The 12,794-nt window shown below is 39.7% G+C and overlaps 1 pseudogene; it reads right to left on the minus strand.

Moving 5' to 3' along the window:
- Window positions 1-3,114: 3,114 nt before the first annotated feature.
- Window positions 3,115-5,628, minus strand: LOC140624347 (ragulator complex protein LAMTOR5 pseudogene; annotated as a pseudogene).
- Between the last annotated feature and the right edge of the window lie 7,166 nt (window positions 5,629-12,794).

A 12,794-nucleotide genomic window follows, 5' to 3' on the forward strand; every position in this document is an offset into this window, starting at 1 on the left:
CGCAGCGGTTTAGGGCCTGCCTTTGGCCCAGGGCGCGATCCTGGAGACCTGGGATCGAATCCCACGTCGGGCTCCCGGTGCATGGAGCCTGCTTCTCCCTCTGCCTATGTCTCTGCGCCTCTCTCTCTCTCTCTCTCTCTCTGTGTGTGACTATCATAAGTAAATTTAAAAATTAAAAAAAATAAAGGAATCAACAAAAGAACATGAAGTACCCAAAATCTGGCAAAAGCAGAAAGCACCCATAGGCCTGAAGAAGGGGAGGGAGCTCTGCAAAAGCTGAAAGTGTAGGAGAGGGGCTTCTGGACAGGAGCTGTTTCTGTGGAAGAAGCAGCCACTGCCTGAACTTTGGTGATGGGAAGGGAGGGAGTGGGGAAGAAACACCTAGCTTCTGGTTTCCTACAGGTGCTTCCCATTGGCTGAACACAACTGGGGCGGAAGGGACAGGCAGGGACAGCAGCACCAGGATGAGGGGAAGGAGAGGGAGGCTGAGCAAGGCAAGTGCAGGGTGGGATCCTGCCTTTATTAAAATTTAGGTATTGTGTCATCCTGGATTTTTTGCAATAATTTTGCTTCTTAAAAACTATTACATTAAAATATTATTTATCTTGATTACTGAATTTTTTTAGCATTGGCTCTGCCCCACTCCCTTAAATGTTGTATTACTCACCTCCCTCTAATCCTGGCCCTACAGGGATTCTCTCTGGATTGGGGGATTTGTGGGTGGTTTTTATTTTCTCATTTTTGCTCATCTGTATGTTCTAATTTTTCAAGTGACCAGGTAGGTATTCCTTATATAATAAAAACAAATACAAAATTTACTTTTTTGAAAGTAGGAACCCTGGGGCACCTGGGTGGCTCAGTTGGTTAAGCATCTGCCTTCAGCCCAGGTCATGATCCCAGGGTCCTGGAATTGAGCCTCTTCCTCTGCCCACCCCCACTTGTGCGCGCACACACACACACACACACACACTCTCTCTCTCTCTCTCTTTCAAATAAATAAAATCTTAAAAAAGAAAAAAATTTTTTTAAAAAAGTAGGAATCTTTTGTTCATGCAACATGGAGCAGACTCAGCAAGAAAATCAAATGTTTGTTGAATGAGTGATCTAAAGCATGTGTATGTCAACTCTATTTCCAAATCTTACCTCTTTTCAAGTTCTAACTCAAATGCCACTTTCACATGAAACATTTCCTTATATCCCCAATCACACTGGCCTACAAAGGCCTATACAACGCGTGCATGGGCCACCCCTATCTCTTTGTGGCCCTCCCTTACCTCCTGCCACTCTCCTGTTCCTTGCTTGGCTCCACTACATTGGCCCCTTCCTGGCTATTGCTCCCCAATATTTGTTGAATGAATGAATGAATTGCCTCTCCCTTTTTTGTATCATTCTTGACATAATATGTTTTGTTCTCTATAGGTGTGTATTTTTCTTACTTCCCGTACTCTTAAGCAACTCAGGTCATCATCCTACTCATTTTGATGTGACCCTTGGTGCCTGGCATATTGCTTGGAATGTAGTTAATAACAACTTACTAACAACAATAGTAGGAAAAGCCAGTTTTTGAATAAATACTATGAGTTAAGCCCTGTATTAAACATTTACAGGTATCCATCATCTCACTTATGTATCTAAATGCCTGTGAGGTTACAACATCCATAAAAATGTACATGGTCATAATAGGGACCTTCTGGGGGCACCTGGGTGGCTCAGTGGTTGAGCCTCTGCCTTTGGCTCAGGTTGTGATCCCAGGGTCTTGGGATCAAGTCCTGCATCAGGCTCCCCACAATAGCCTGGTTGTCCCTCTGCCTATGTTTCTGCCTCTCTCTCTCTGTGTCTCTCATGAATAAATGAATAAAATCCTGGAAAAAAAAGACTTGTTTTTAGTTTCACTTTACAGCTAAGGAAGGTAAGGAGTAGAGAGGTTAAGTCACATGCCAAAGTGCTAATAAGTGACATGACAAGAGAGTGCATTCCCAAATTACACCAGATCAGTAGTTCTCAAAGGGTAATCCGGAAGCCTTCAAGGGGTCTGTATTCTGAAAACCACTCTTGTGTGCCTACAGTGATTTTCTCAAAGCTACACGCCATGTGCTATCAAACACCCTAAATGCAGAGGTAGGGATAAGAACTCTGCTGTTGTCTGTTGAGCCAGACACTAAAGAGATTTTCAGAAATGTAAAAGAATGCCAATTTTTTTACTTCGTTTTTTTTACGTTTTGTAATACAGTTGTTTTTCATAATACATGTTATTTGTTAACATATGTTTATTGTTATTATATTAAAATGAATAAAAAAAATAAAATGAATAAACACTTGAACATTTTTATCATTGTCAGTTTCTAATATAGTAAATATCAATAGCTATAGCCCACACATAAACAAAAACTCCTTGGGGTCCTTAATGTCTTTAAGAGTATTATGGGGCCCAGGGATCAAATTGCTTGAGAATTAGATGTATTAGGTAATATTTTTCTTCTCTGCTCTGAAATGTAAAGGATCTCTGCTTGTGAAGCAGTTTAGGTATACGTAAGTTTTGGAAGTCAGAGGCAAGGGTTTCAGATCATGAGGCAGTCTCTGGGACAGCTCAGAGAAGAGGGGCCATCTTTGGACTGGATTCTGTGCCTAGGTTTCACTTTGACTTGTCTTGGACACCTGGATTTATTCTGCTCTTAACTGCTCTATGGACTTCTGGAAACCCATGTTCCCTTGGACTCACCCATAACTCCCAGTTGCAATTCATTTCTCCTGAACTCAGTAGTTCACTCTTTATCCCTCATCATCCTTATGCTTATATGATGTGTGTCAACTTTTACCTTGACCCTTAACTAGACCCTGTTTCCAACTTTCTTTTTTTAATCCTCTAACAAGATTTATTGAATATGCCAAAATTCTGTGTACAAAATACCCTGGACCTGTTCCTTCAAAACATGATCCTTTCTTCCTAATATTTTGATAAGACAGTCTATGAGTGTCAAAAAGCAGCTTACTCTAAAATTAATGGAAAAGTGCCTAATGCTCACTAAATAAATGGCCTACCAGAATATTAATAGTTCTACAAGATAATTAACACTGAGTCCCTATGACAGGCTGCTGGAGAACTGATATGAGATGTCAAGAGGCCATTTTGTGCACTGCCCCTGTGATGCTGTCATGTTTCTGGATCATCATGTTCCCATTATCTGATTCGAGACACTCCACAGGAATATCAGTGAGGTCTGAGGTTAGCTTAGCTACTTGCTGGGCTAGAATACACATCGCCCCAGGATGCTCATCTGACAGCCTCCCACAGCAGCCCAGATTAAGTCCTTGTGAATCTGCGCAGAGGACTCCCAACAATGGATGGATTCTTTATTATGTCTTCCAAGTGCTGCTCAAAGGTCATCTCCTTCCCGCCTATGGTCCACCCAGCCCCGGCCCTGCCACCAACTTTCTATATTTAGTCTTCCATAAATGAAGATCTTATAATATCCCAACACTTCCCAAACTACAGATTAGCTCCAAATGTCTTATTTCATGTTGCCTTGGCATGTACAGGGTTATAACAGATTTCATGATTTAAATTCTTTCTCATTGATTACCTCTGAGGAAAGGAAGAAGGTGGCAGGAGGAGTTGGAAGGGAAACCTACTCTTTTGTAAAATCTTTTGAATTACTAGTCAAAAATAAAGAAACATATTGTTTCAAATGAAGCCAAAAAAAAAAAAAAAAAAGTCTAGCCTGAAATAACTTCCTTGTTTGGCTGACATCATTCCCCCCCAGGAAGGATCATCTTGCAGGGTGGTTACAGAAGTTCAAAGTAGGGACACCTGGGTGGCTCAGTGGTTGAGTGTCTGCCTTTGGCCCAGGGCATGATCCTGGAGTCCTGGGATCAAGTCCCACATGGACTCCATGCAGCCCACTCCCTGCATGGAGTCTGCTTCTCCCTCTGCCTCTTTCTGTGTCTCTCATGAATAAATAAATAAATAAATAAATAAGATCTTTATTAAAAAAGAAGAAGTACAAAGTACATCACAGATACTGGACAGTGAAGAACGAATGTGCATTTGGGGAGCTTTATGTTTTTTGCTTTTTCTGCTCTTCAGTTAACTGAGTCACAGTGTGAGGGAGCAAACTAAGAATACTCATTGACTTGGGATCCCTGGTTGGCTCAGCGGTTTAGCACCTGCATTCAGCCCAGAGCGTGATCCTGGAGACCCAGGATCGAGCCTGCTTCTCCCTCTGCCTGTGTCTCTGCCTCTCTCTGTGTGTGTGTCTCTCATGAATAAATAGATAAAATCTTAAAAAAAAAAAAATATTCATTGACCTCTGTTAGATCATGAAAATGATATTTTAAAAAAATCCAGATGGACCATAAACTTAGATATGCTATATATTGTATGTAGCATACATACTGGATATGCTTCATGCTTTATGTTAATCTGCTGGTATTTGATGTAATTGGTGATTTCTTCATTCTCTGCTGTTGGAGAAAGAAGGTGCTGTTCCCAACCAGGTCACTTATTTTCTGTGAGATCTTTGGCAAGTTTTGCCTGGATCTCCATAACTCACATCTATCACACAAGAGGAAGACTTGCCTTTGAAGGACAGTTGGGAGGAAAACACAAGATCCAGACAACAAAGTCTTGGAAATTTAAAAGTACTGTTTGAAACCTAAGTAGTCCTGGTAACTCTTTCTCATGCTTAATTCTCAAAATACTGTGGAAGGGGATCCCTGGGTGGCGCAGTGGTTTAGCGCCTGCCTTTGGCCCAGGGCGCGATCCTGGAGACTCGGGATCGAATCCCACATCGGGCTCCTGGTGCATGGAGCCTGCTTCTCCCTCTGCCTGTGTCTCTGCCTCTCTCTCTCTCTCTCTCTCTCTCTCTCTCTGTGACTATCATAAATAAATAAACATTAAAAAAAAAGATTTAAAAAAATACTGTGGAAGGAAACCAGAAACTAGACATTGGTTCCACTTGCGAGATTGAAACAAGAAAGCTGAAGAACGTTCCCTGAATTCCAAAGCAAGTCAGTGGGGGGAGCCTGTTATTATCTACCTTTTCCCAGTCCAAGGAAATACCCTCAAAGCTGGAGGTCAGTGGTCAGTGTGGTCTTCAAATTGAGACTAGCAGCATCTATATCCAGATCCTCAGTTTCGTGTGGAAGCAGGGCTGCTTGCCCTTGCAGGTTCTCCTTCCAAAGCCGCTTTCATAATCTGCCCTTCTGCTTTATAAAAAGAACACATACTCTTAAGCTGCCCTGACCTGCCCTACAGAGTCAAAACCTCTGGGGCACCGAAGAGATAGGTTAAAATATAGATTTCTGAAAAGACTCCCTAAATAATTAATTGAAGGGAAAAACAAACCCCACCTACTTTTTGTCTTCCATTGTCTTATACATTTTTTATTAGGAAGAATTGGCCTGCATTTTGACAGTCTGAATGCAGATATTGTGTAGTGGCATGGGTATGGGGGTGGAAATCATTTCACCTCTTCCATCTCTAGTTTATTGTTGAAAAAACCTTTGCTCCTAGCAACAACCCCGTGAAATCAAAGCAAATATCAAATCCCCAAAATGACTTCCCCCACCTCATATTTAAGATAAACCAGTCCATTCAGTACATTTCATTCAGTACTCACCACAGGACATCTTTTGTGGAAAGAAAAGGTACCTCTAAAGGGGTTCAAGTTAAAGCTTTTTTTTTTTTTTTTTTTTTTTTAAGATTTTATTTATTTATTCATGAGAGATACAGAGAGAGAAAGACAGAGACACTGGCAGAGGGAGAAGCAGGCTTCCCAGTGGGAGCTGATGTGGGACTCATCTCGATCTCGGATCCCCGGGATCACACCCCAAAGCCAAAGGCAGTGAGTCACCCGGGTGCCCCTTGGGGTACAAGTTAATAGTGCTGATTCCTTTAAGGAAACTTCACCTGGGACTATCAAATTATTCAAGATATACTGGATAAATTTGCCAACAAAATCCCATGTGATTTCTTTCAGATTTTGTGTGCATTAATCAATGTGGTAGTTTATCAAAACATATCATGAAATATTTATTACAATAGCAGTTAATTCTCATCTTATTTCTCTTCTAAAATGTTTAATGAATCAAGTGCTGGGCTAATTAATTTAATAGGCCTTTCTCTTTCTTTGAAAAGTTCAATCTGGATATCAAACTAAAGTAGTAAAGTTAATTCTGATTTTTATACATAATTTTATTTTCAAAAGTTGAACACCTGATATTTATATATGCATATGTACACATCAAAGAAATAACATATCTTCTTCATATTTCTTGCTTTGTAAATAATTTACAATGTTAGTTGAACATTGAAAGACTATAACTAAGTGATGGCAAATAGCATAAATATCTTGTTTTTATAAATTATTCTAAATGTGAATAAATTAATTATGTGAGCTGCATTATTTTTTTTTAAAGATTTTATTTATTTATTCATGAGACAGAGAGAGAGAGAGAGAGACAGAGGCAGAGACACAGGCAGAGGGAGAAGCAGGCTCCATGCAGGGAGCCCGATGTGGGACTCGATCCTGGGTTTCCAGGATCACGCCCTGGACTGAAGGCAGCACTAAACCGCTGAGCCACTGGGGCTGCCCCATTATTTGAATCTTACCTGCTTTTACTAATGTATCTTACTGATGTGTTCCATAACTTATTTCTCAGTAATTGTTATAATATTCCTTAAGAATGTCTATTAACATATTTACCTGAATTTTTAAATTCAGGCAGAAATTAATGCTGATTTAGTTTATTGGTTTGAAAATGAGGATCAGAGTTGACAATTGGGTAATATGGTGAGTGTTTTTCATAAGTGAAATGAGACATACTTCCAAGACTTTTAACAAAAGTATATTTATTTATTTTTTAAGATTTTATTTATTTATTCATGGGCGACACAGAAAGAGAGGCAGAGACATAAACAGAGGGAAAAGTGGGCTCCTTGAAGGGAACCTGATGTAGGGCTTGATCCAAGTACTCCAGGATCATGCCCAGAGCCAAAGGCAGATGCTCAACCACTGAGCCACCCAGGTGCCCAACAAAAGTATATTTAAAATGTGGGATGAGAAAATTAATTTTATTGAAAAATATTGAATTAGCTATGATGCATTAGAATTAATATTTGGTTTTTCCAATATTTCTGAGTATATCATATTAAACAAGATGTCTCTTACAGGAAAGAGTAATAGGCAGGGGTGCCTGTTTGGCTTAGTGATTGAGCATCTCACTCTTGTTTTTGGCTCAAGTCGTGATCTCATGGGTTATGGGGTCAAGCCCACCTCAGGCTCCACACTCAGCGAGGAGTCGGCTTGAAGATTCTCTCCCTCTACCCCTCCCCCAACCCACATGAGTACCCTCTCTCTCTGATAAATAAATAAATCTTTAAAAAAAGAGGTAACAGGCATAACTATAGTTATATAATTCTCAATATTAATAAGCGTATAATCTGATAATTAATAATTCTTGAAGTTATTTGAGTATACTACTTTTCAAAAATTAAGAAAGTGTGGGACGCCTGGGTGGCTCAGTGGTTAAGCATCTATCTGCTTTTGGCTCAGGGCATGATTCTGGGGTCCTCGGATTGAGTCCCACATCAGACTCCCCATGGGGAGCCTGCTTCCCCCTCTGTCTGTATCTCTGCCTCTCTGTGTCTCTCATGAATAAATAAATAAAATCTTTAAAAAAATAAATTAATAAAGTGAATGACTAATGATTAGGGAACAGATTATTGTCTGGGGTCTCAATTATTTATTTTCATTGAATTGAAGGAAAAATATGTAATGAAATGATGGATCTAAGTAGTGATCATTAATGGCTGCTAAACTATCAGATGAAAAGCTGATGGGGACCCTGGTAATGAGTGGATACAGCCTATAACACTGAACCCACTGATACAGTCTATCACAAAAAAAAAAGACACCTAGACTTCAGGTACCTCCAATGAAATAAAGACTACATACACACCAGCTATAAAGGAGTCTTGCTAAAGAATCATATCTGAATCTATTCAAGACTCAAGATCTAAATATCAATTTTCAGGAAATACAGAGGTCAAGGAGATATAATCAGCAAAATCCAGAACATGGAAAATATATCTACAGGACAAATGACCCAGTTTTTCAATAAATCAGTTGTAAGAGGAAAGAAAAACAAGGAAAAAAATCTCTTGATTTTAAAAAAAGATTTAAGAGGTGCCTCTATAGCTCAATCAGTTAAGTGTCTGCCTTCAGCTAGGGTCCTGATCTTGGGATCCTGGGATCAAGCCTGTGTTGGGCTCCCTGCTTGGCAGAGTCTGCTTCTCCCTCCCCTTCTCCCTCTGCCTTTCCCCCCGCTCATGCTCTCTCTGTCTCTCTCAAATAAATAAATACAATCTTTTTAAAAATTTACAATAAAAGACTTAAGAAGAATGCCTGGGTGGTTCAGTCAGCTAAATATCTGACTTTTTTTTTTTAAGATTTTATTTATTCATTCATGAGAGACGGAGAAAGAGAGAGAGAAAGGCAGAGACACAGGAGGCAGAGGGAGAAGCAGGCTCCATGGAGGGAGCCTGATATGGGACTCCATCCTGGAACTCTGGCCGGGATCACACCCTGAGCCAAAGGCAGACACTCAACTGCTGAGCCACCAGGTGTCCCATATTATTATTTCTTTTTAGAGAGAGGAGAGGGAGAGGGAGAGACAGAACCTCAAGCAGGCTTCATGCTCAATGCAGAACCTGACCTGGGGCTCAATCTCACAACCCAGAGATCACAAACTGAGCCAAAATCAGGAGTTGAATGCTTAACCAACTGAGCCACCCAGGTGTGCCAATTGTTCATCAAAGTTTGTTATATTTATGTTGTTTTGATCAATTGTATATTAATACCAACTATAACAACTCAATCCAGAATAAATTTTTAATATTTGGAGACTTTGGAATCAGGGAAATAAAAACTTTAAAAATTACACAAAGAGGCGTGCCTGCGTGGCTCAGTTGGTTAAGCACCAACTCTTGGTCTCAGTTTGGGTCATGACCTCAGGGTTGTGAGATTGAGCCACATGTTGGAATCCACACTCAGTTGGGAGCCTGCTTGGGATTCCCTCTTTCTCCCTCTGTCCCTCCCCTACAAAATAAATAAATAAATCTTAAAAAAATAAAAATTACACAAAGATAAAAATCTGAGAGGAAATGTAATGGAAATATAATTTCAAGGAGAAAAAGGAATAAGATAACTGATAATTATAGAAGATGTTGTTCATGTACTTTTAAAAATAGGTGATGGGGTTGGGGAGCCTGGCTGGCTCAGTCAGGAGACCCTTGATCTTGGGTCATTAATTCAAGGCCCATGCAGGTGGTAGAGGTTACTTAAAAAAAAAAAAAAAAAAAGGCAACGGGGTATCAAATTAGAGCATTTAGATGGATATATTTAAAAGAACAATGTAACAGTTTTATTTTGAGGGATGCCTGGGTGGCTCAGTGGTTGAGCCTTCCAGGTCAGGGTGTGACCCCGGGGTCCTGGTATTGAGCCCCACTTTGGGCTCCCTGCTCAGTGGAGAGCCTGCTTCTTCCTCTCCTCCCCACTCGTGCTCTCACTATCTCTGTCTCTCTTTCAGATAAATAAATAAAATCTTTTTTAAAAAAGTTAAATATTAACTGAAAACGTTTAGGGAGACTACTTAGGTTTTTTTCTTTTATGGATTTTTTTGAGTAAAATTCACATAACATAAAATTAACCATTAACCACATTGAAGCATACAATTCGGTGGCATTTAGTATGTTTACAATATTGTGCAAACACTTCCTCTATTTCAAGACATATGCATCATCTCAAAAGGAAACCCTGTACTCATTAAACAATAACTGCCATCACGCCCTGCCTGTTTCCTGGCACCCACTAATCTGTTTTCTGTCTCTACGGATTTACCTATTCTGGATGTTTCCTATAAATGAAATCATGCAATATTTGACCTTTTGTGTCTGATTTCTTTTATTTAGCATGCTGTTTTTGAGGTGTATTCAAGTGGTAGTGTGTACCAGTACTTCATTCCCTTTTATGGTTGAAAAGCATTCCATCATCTGTGTATACCACATTGTACTTAATTGTTCATCAGCTAATGGACATTTGTCTTGTTTCTACCTTTTGGCTATTATGCATAGTGTTGCTGTGAGGATGAGTGTACAAGTATTTGTTTGAATACTCCTTTCCAATTCTTTTGGAATTCTTTCCAATTCTCTACCTAGGAGCAAAATTGCTGATAATTCTGTTTAACTTTTTGAGGAACTGCCAAACTTTTCCACAGCCACTGTACCATTGTACATTTGCAGCTACCATGGGTTCCAATTTCTCTGCTTCTTTGATAACTCTTGTTATTCCATTAAAAAGATAATTAACCTAGTAGGTATAGAGTGGTATCTCCTTTTTTTTTTACAAGATTTATTTATTTATTTATTTATTTATTTATTTATTTATTTATTTATTTAAGAAAGAGTAGGAGAAAGAAAGATATCATGAGCAGGGGGAGGGAGTAGAGAGAGAAGCAGTCCCTGCACTGAGCAGGGAACCTGAAGCAGGACTCAGTCCCAGGACCCTGGGATCATGACCTGAGCCAAAGGCAGATGCTTAACCGACTGAGCCACTCAGGCACCTCTCACTGTGGTTTTAATTTGCATTTCCTTAATGATGTGAACATCTCTCTATTCATGTGCTTGTTGGCCATGACTATCTCACTTTTGCAAAATTATTTTAGAACGTGTGCAAGCAAAAATGTTATGGTCTACACCTGTAGATGTAAGCCACTGTGTTTCTGTAGATCTTGTCTAGTACCCTTCTGTTCTTCAGCAGCATCATGCTATTGCCTCAAAGCTTTCTGACAATTTGTCTGAGTGACCCTTCTCCCATCTAGAGGTGTAGTACTAAAAATAAAAAAAAAAATCCCTTCTCAGTGGGGTGGCTTGAAGGTCTGTGTAGATTGAAACTACAATTTATAGTACCAAATTTTCTTTCTCTGCTACCTGCTAAATTAGCTCTCCTGTGTTTTGTTTTGTTTTGTTTTTTGTTTTTGTTTTTGTTTTTGTTTTTGTGTGTGTGTGTGTGTTTTTCTCCTGTGTTTTGAAGACTTTAACTTTGAATGCCAAGGTTAGCTAGCCCCTTGCACGTAATGAGCTTTTTACATCCTTATTTGTTGATTTGACATGAAGTCAGAAGGGACCTTTGGCTGTGCAAACTGAGAAGGAGTGCTCTGGGGAAGACATTTCTGTGTCAGGCTGGAGGAGAGTGAGGAAGTGAGGGCATGTCTGCACAAAGTTGTGCTTAGGCAGGGGCCTATGAAAGTAACAGAAGATTCTTGGGACCCACATGTCTGCCCCAGGACAGCAGGGACCTCCCTCAGGATGGGAGGGAACTTGAAGACTGGCAGTCTCCCCTGGATAGGTTGCTAGTTCATTGAAGACAAGAACAGCATCTTAGTCCTGTATCCATCTATGTTCCCTAACCCAGAACCTGGAGTATAGTAGGTACTCAGGATGTTTCCTGGATTGGATGCTACATTGGTGGTACTCTGTCCCCTGATAACTATGGAGCCCTCTTGCCTCCTCGATGGGAATTAGAAAGAAGACATCCTGGTTGCTGCTCCTGATTCTCACTCATTCTGGTCCATCTCAGACTGACATCCTCCAACAGCTCCCCGTTACCCCCAACACTGTGTTCTAGGATTCCCAGTTGTAACATAAAAAATCCCCCATATCCTCGAACATTATTTCTAAAGGATTCCCTCCACTTCCTTTATATTTCAATTATATTCAAGGTACCCTTAGGCATGCTCTAGGGGCCATGTTTGGGACCTTGGAATCACATCCAATCCTCTATGGTAAAAGAAAAATTCTAGAGACTTTCAAATTTTTTGAATATGAAACTCATTTCATTAAAATTTTTTATATTAAATATGTAATATAAATATACATATTATTATATACCTCTTTGGTTAAGTTTATTCCTAGGTATCTTATGCTTTTGGGTGCAATTATAAATGGGATTGGTTCCTTAATTTCTCTTTCCTCAGTTTCACTGTTAGTGTATAGAAATGCCACTGATTTCTGGGCATTAATTTTGTATCCTGCCACATTGCTGAATTGCTGTATGAGTTCTAGAGATTTTGGGGTGGAGTCTTTTGGCTTCTTTATATACAGTATCACGTCATCTGCAAAGAGGGAGAGTTTGGTTTCTTCTTTGCCAATTTGAATGCCTTTTATTTCTTTTTGTTGTCTGATTGCTAAGGCTAGAACTCCTAGTACTAAACTGAACAACAGCAGTGAGAGTGGGCATCCCTGTCGTGTTCCTGATCTTAGGGGAAAACTCTCAGTTTTTCCCCATTGAGAATGATATTTGCCGTGGGCTTTTCATAGATGGCTTTTATGATATTGAGATGTGTTTCCTCGATCCCTACACTTTGAAGAGTTCTAATCAGGAATGGATGCTGTATTTTGTCAAATGATTTCTCTGCATCTATTGAGAGGATCATATGATTCTTGTCTTTTCTTTTCTTGATGTAATCTATCACATTGATTGTTTTATAAATGTTGAACCACCCTTGCATTCCCAGGGATAAATCCCACTTGACCATGGTGAGTAAACCTCTTAATGTACTGTTTGATCCTATTGCCTAGTATCTTGGTGAAAATTTTTGTGTCCATGTTCATCAGGAATGTAATTGGTCTGTAATTCTCCTTTTTGGTGAAGTCTTTGTTTGGTTTTGGGATCAAGGTAATGCTAGCCTCATAGAATGAGTTTGGAAGTATTCCTTCCATTTCTATCCTTTGAAAC

This window comes from Canis lupus, chromosome 3 (assembly GCF_048164855.1).
Source record: "Canis lupus baileyi chromosome 3, mCanLup2.hap1, whole genome shotgun sequence".
In the NCBI taxonomy this organism is placed as follows: Eukaryota; Metazoa; Chordata; class Mammalia; order Carnivora; family Canidae; genus Canis; species Canis lupus.